Below are 5653 nucleotides of genomic sequence, written 5' to 3'. Positions count from 1 at the left end.
CCAGGGAAGTAAGAAATTCCATCACTGAGAGCTGAAAGAAAAACACGATTTCCTCATTTACAAGAAAATGCCTTTGTCAGAGTAGGGCAGAATACAACTCACCCCCTCCATGACACACTGGTCAACCTGAGGAGCACCTTCAGCAACAGACTGCTTCCACCAAGATGCAGCACAGGAGATCCTTCTTCCCTGTGGCTATCAAACTGTACAACTCCTCCCCATTCTGTCGTGGGGTAGACTGAGATAGTCAGAGGGTCACCAATGAGGTAGATAGTAGTTCAGCACTGCTCTCTGGTTGTGGTAGGATGGTTCAGTTGCCTGATAACAGCTGGGTGGACCTAATACTTGCCAGCTCTTGCCACATTCCATCTCTACCAACTATCTCCCCTCCGCCCCATCATCTGAAGAAGGGTCCCAACCCAAAATGTCATCTGTGGAAGGAACGGGCAGACAACGCTTCGGGTCGAGACCGTCCCTCAGACTTACGGAAGAGAACAATTTAAAAATACGCCTGCTTGTGGAGATTTTACAATGAATCGATCTGAACAAGGGTCCTGACCCAAAACCATATAATAATAATAACCATATAACCATATAACAATTACAGCATGGAAACAGGCCATCTCGGCCCTTCAAGTCCGTGCCGAACACGTATTCTCCCCTAGTCCCATCTGCCTGCGCTCAGACCATAACCCTCCATTCATTTCCAGTCCATATACCTATCCAATTTATTTTTAAATGATAAAATCGAACCTACCTCCACCACTTCCACTGGAAGCTCATTCCACACAGCTACCACTCTCTGAGTAAAGAAGTTCCCCCTCATGTTACCCCTAAACTTCTGTCCCTTAATTCTTCAATCATGTCCTCTTGTTTGAATCTTCCCTACTCTCAATGGAAAAAGCTTATCCATGTCAACTCTGTCTATCCCACTCATCATTTTAAAGACCTCTATCAAGTCCCCCCTTAACCTTCTGCGCTCCAAAGAATAAAGCCCTAACTTGTTCAACCTTTCTCTGTAACTTAGTTGCTAAAACCCAGGCAACATTCTAGTAAATCTCCTCTGTACTCTCTCTATTTTGTTGACATCCTTCCTATAATTGGGCAACCAAAATTGTACACCATACTCCAGAATTGGCCTCACCAATGCCTTGTACAATTTTAACATTACATCCCAACTTCTATACTCAATGCTCGGATTTATAAAGGCCAGCACACCAAAAGCTGTCTTTACCACCCTATCTACATGAGATTCCACCTTCAGGGAACTGTGCACAGTTATTCCCAGATCCCTCTGTTCACCTACATTCTTCAATTCCCTACCATTTACCATGTACGTCCTATTTTGATTTGTCCTGCCAAGGTGTAGCACCTCACACTTATCAGCATTAAACTCCATCTGCCATCTTTCAGCCCACTCTTCCAAATGGCTTAAACCTCTCTGTAGACTTTGAAAATCTACTTCATTATCCACAACACCACCTATCATCTGCATACTTACTAATCCAATTTACCACACCATCATCCAGATCATTGATGTATATGACAAACAACAGTGGACCCAACACAGATCCCTGAGGCACCCCACTAGTCACTGGCCTCCAACCCGACAAACAACCATCCACCATTACTTTCTGGCATCTCCCATTCAGCCACTGTTGAATCCATCTTGCTACTCCACCATTAATACCCAACAATTGAACCTTCTTAACCAACCTTCCATGAGGAACCTTGTCAAAGGCCTTACTGAAGTCCATATATACAACATCCACTGCTTTACCCTCATCAATTTCCCTAGTAACCACTTCAAAAAATTCAAGAAGATTAGTCAAACATGACCTTCCAGGCACAAATCCATGTTGACTGTTCCTAATCAGACCCTGTTTATCCAGATGCTTATATATATTATCTCTAAGTATCCTTTCCATTAATTTGCCCACCACTGAAGTCAAACTAACAGGTCTATAATTGCTAGGTTTACTCTTAGAACCCTTTTTAAACATTGGAACAACATGAAACACCTGTGCATTCCCCCCACAGACGCTGCTTGACCCGCTGAGTTATTCCAGCACTTTGTGTTTTACTCAAGATTCCAGCATCTGCAGTTCCTCATGCCTCTGAAATGTTTTTGATCCACTTCCCACCGCGTATACAACCCAACCCACTAAGTTCTTCCGACCTGTCTCAGTCTGAAGAAGGGTCTCAACCCGAAACATCACCTATTGGATCGGGGGGATGTGGAGAGTATGTTTCCACTAGTTGGAGAGACCAGAGGACATAACCTCAGAATAAAGGGACGTACCTTTAGGAAGATGAGGAGGAATTTATTTTCTGGGTGGCGGTGAATTGGTGGAATTCATTGCTACACATTCATAGCTGTGGAGACCAGGTTAATTTATATTTTTAAGGCAGAGATAGATAGATTCTTGATTAGTACGAGTGTCAGGGGTTAAGGGGGATAAGGCAGGAGAATGGGGTTAGGAGGGAGAGATAGATCAGCCATGATTGGATGGCGGAGTAGACTTGATGGGGCGAATGGACTAATTCTGCTCCGATCACATATGAACTATGAACATTTGAACTATTATTTTTCTCCAGAGATGTTGCCTGACCCACTGAGTTAGTCCAGCACTTTGTGTCTATCTTCAAGTTCTTCCATTAGTCGTGCAAACACCTTGTGCTGCTGCAAGTAGGGATTTCATCGTGTAGGAAGAAACTACAGATGCTGGTTTACACTGAAGATAGACACAAAATGCTGGAGTAACTCAGTGGGACAGGCAGCATCTCAGGAGAAACATAGAAACATAGAAATTAGGTGCAGGAGTAGGCCATTCGGCCCTTCGAGCCTGCACCGCCATTCAATATGATCATGGCTGATCATCCAACTCAGTATCCCGTACCTGCCTTCTCTCCATACCCTCTGATCCCCTTAGCCACAAGGGCCACATCTAACTCCCTCTTAAATATAGCCAATGAACTGGCCTCGACTACCCTCTGTGGCAGAGAGTTCCAGAGATTCACCACTCTCTGTGTGAAAAAAGTTCTTCTCATCTCGGTTTTAAAGGATTTCTCCCTTATCCTTAAGCTGTGACCCCTTGTCCTGGACTTCCCCAACATCGGGAGCAATCTTCCTGCATCTAGCCTGTCCAACCCCTTAAGAATTTTATAAGTTTCTATAAGATCCCTTCTCAATCTCCTAAATTGAGAGAAGGAATGGGTGACGTTTCTGGTTGAGACCCTTCTTCAGACTTTCATTGTTCCGTTTCATTAGACAATAGACAATAGATGCAGGAGTAGGCCATTTGGCCCTTCGAGCCAGCACCGCCATTCAATGTGATCATGGCTGATCATCCCCAATCAGTACCCCGTTCCTGCCTTCTCCCCATATTCCCTGACTCCACTATTTTTAAGAGCCCTATCTAGCTCTCTCTTGAAAGCATCCAGAGAACCTGCCTCCACCGCCCTCTGAGGCAGAGAATTCCACAGACTCACCACTCTCTGTGAGAAAAAGTGTTTCCTCGTCTCCGTTCTAAATGGCTTACTCCTTATTCTTAAACTGTGTGTGGCCCCTGGTTCTGGACTTCCCCCAACATCGGGAACATATTTCCTGCCTCTAGCGTGTCCAAGCCCCATAACAATCTTATATGTTTCAATGAGATCTCCTCTCATCCTTCTAAACTCCAGAGTGTACAAGCCCAGCTGCTCCATTCTCTCAGCGTATGACAGTCCCGCCATCCTGGGAATTAACCTTGTAAACCTACGCTGCACTCCCTCAATAGCAAGAATAGTTTCAGTACATGTGACAATAAAACACTCCTGATTCTTGCCAAATGTTTCTTACTTAATACTCCAGCTTCTGAAGCCTCATGTGTCTCCCATTCCAAGGGGCTGCCTGCGGACAAATATAATGCATCAAAGGGTTAAATCGTCCAAGTAAGTAAGACTGAACGACACATTTCTCCCCTTCTCCCTCTGTTTCCTTTCATTGTTTTTCTCTGGAACGTTGGAGACCCAATAGAAATACATCAAATTATTAAAGGCATCGATAGCATATACTGTCAGAACCTTTTCTCCCCAGGGTGGAAATGCCAAAGACCAGAGAGTGTTGGATTAAAGTACGAGGGGCAATGTTTGAAGGATAGTGTTTAAACGGATAGTTTAGAATGTGTATAAAATCATGAGAGGAATAGATCGGGTGGATGTCTCTTATCCTGAGTAGGGGAATTGCGGACCAGAGGACGTAGGTTTAAGGTGAAGGGGAAAAGATTTAATAGGAATCCGAGGGGTAACTTTTTCACACAAAGGGTGGTGGGTGTATGGAACAAGCTGCCAGAGAAGGTAGTTGAGTCTGGGGCTATCCCAATGTTAAAGAAACATTTAGACAGGTACATGGACAGGCAGGTTTAGAGGGATATGGGCCAAACGCAGGTAGGTGGGACTAGTGTGGGTGGTACATTATTGACTGGTGTGGTCAAGTTGGGCCTGTTTCCACACTGTATCATTCTATGACTATGAGATGTGCGGGACAAGATTTTTACACAGAGAGAGGTGGGGACCTGGAACGCACCGCCAGAATTAGGATAGTTTGACACATTATTCAGCATGGACATTATATTCATGCTTCTTTCTCCTTTAGACTACACACTTTTGACGTTAGAGATGAAGTGGAAATAGTCCCTTTGGTCCCGCGCCGACCAGCGATCTCCCCGTACACTGGCACCATCCAACACACTTGGGACAATTTACAATTTACAGAAGCCAATTATCTTACAAACCTGCACGCCTTTGGAGTGTGGGAGGAAACCAGAGCACCCGGAGAAAACCCACGCGGTTACGGGGAGAACGTGCAAACTCCGTACAGACTGCACCCGCGGTCAGGATTGAATCCGGGTCTCTGGCGCTGTGAGGTGGCAACTCTACCACTGTGCCACCGTGCCACCCATCAAACAGATTTTATTTTATGCTTTGTCATGTTACTTCTGCCAACTGAAATGGCACAGAACATCACACACATGCCACGGGTTGTTAAAGACAACATAAATGGTGCATAGTATTAAACTCATTATTTATTGCTCTTGTAGAAACATAGAAACATAGAAAATAGGTGCAGGAGTAGGCCATTCGGCCCTTCGAGCCTGCACCGCCATTCAATGTGATCATGGCTGATCATCCAACTCAGTATCCCATCCCTGCCTTCTTTCCATACCCCCTGATACCTTTAGCCACAAGGGCCACATCTAACTCCCTCTTAAATATAGCCAATGAACTGGCCTCAACTACCTTCTGTGGCAGAGAATTCCAAGGATTCACCACTCTCTGTGTGAAAAATGTTTTTCTCATCTCGGTCCTAAAAGATTTCCCCCTTATCCTTAAAATCTGACCCCTTGTTCTGGACTTCCCCAACATCGGGAACAATCTTCCTGCATCTAGCCTGTCCAACCCCTTAAGAATTTTGTAAGTTTCTATAAGATCCCCCCTCAATCTTCTAAATTCTAGCGAGTACAAGCCGAGTCTATCCAGTCTTTCTTCATATGAAAGTCCTGCCATCCCAGGAATCAGTCTGGTGAACCTTGCTGGGCATTGTGCCATCATAATGCCTTGAAGAGTAGCTACCATACCTGTGGACCTTGGATAGTAATATTACAATCCAGAC

This window comes from Amblyraja radiata, chromosome 5 (genome assembly GCF_010909765.2).
Source record: "Amblyraja radiata isolate CabotCenter1 chromosome 5, sAmbRad1.1.pri, whole genome shotgun sequence".
Classification (NCBI taxonomy): Eukaryota; Metazoa; Chordata; class Chondrichthyes; order Rajiformes; family Rajidae; genus Amblyraja; species Amblyraja radiata.
This window is presented reverse-complemented; position numbering follows the sequence as displayed.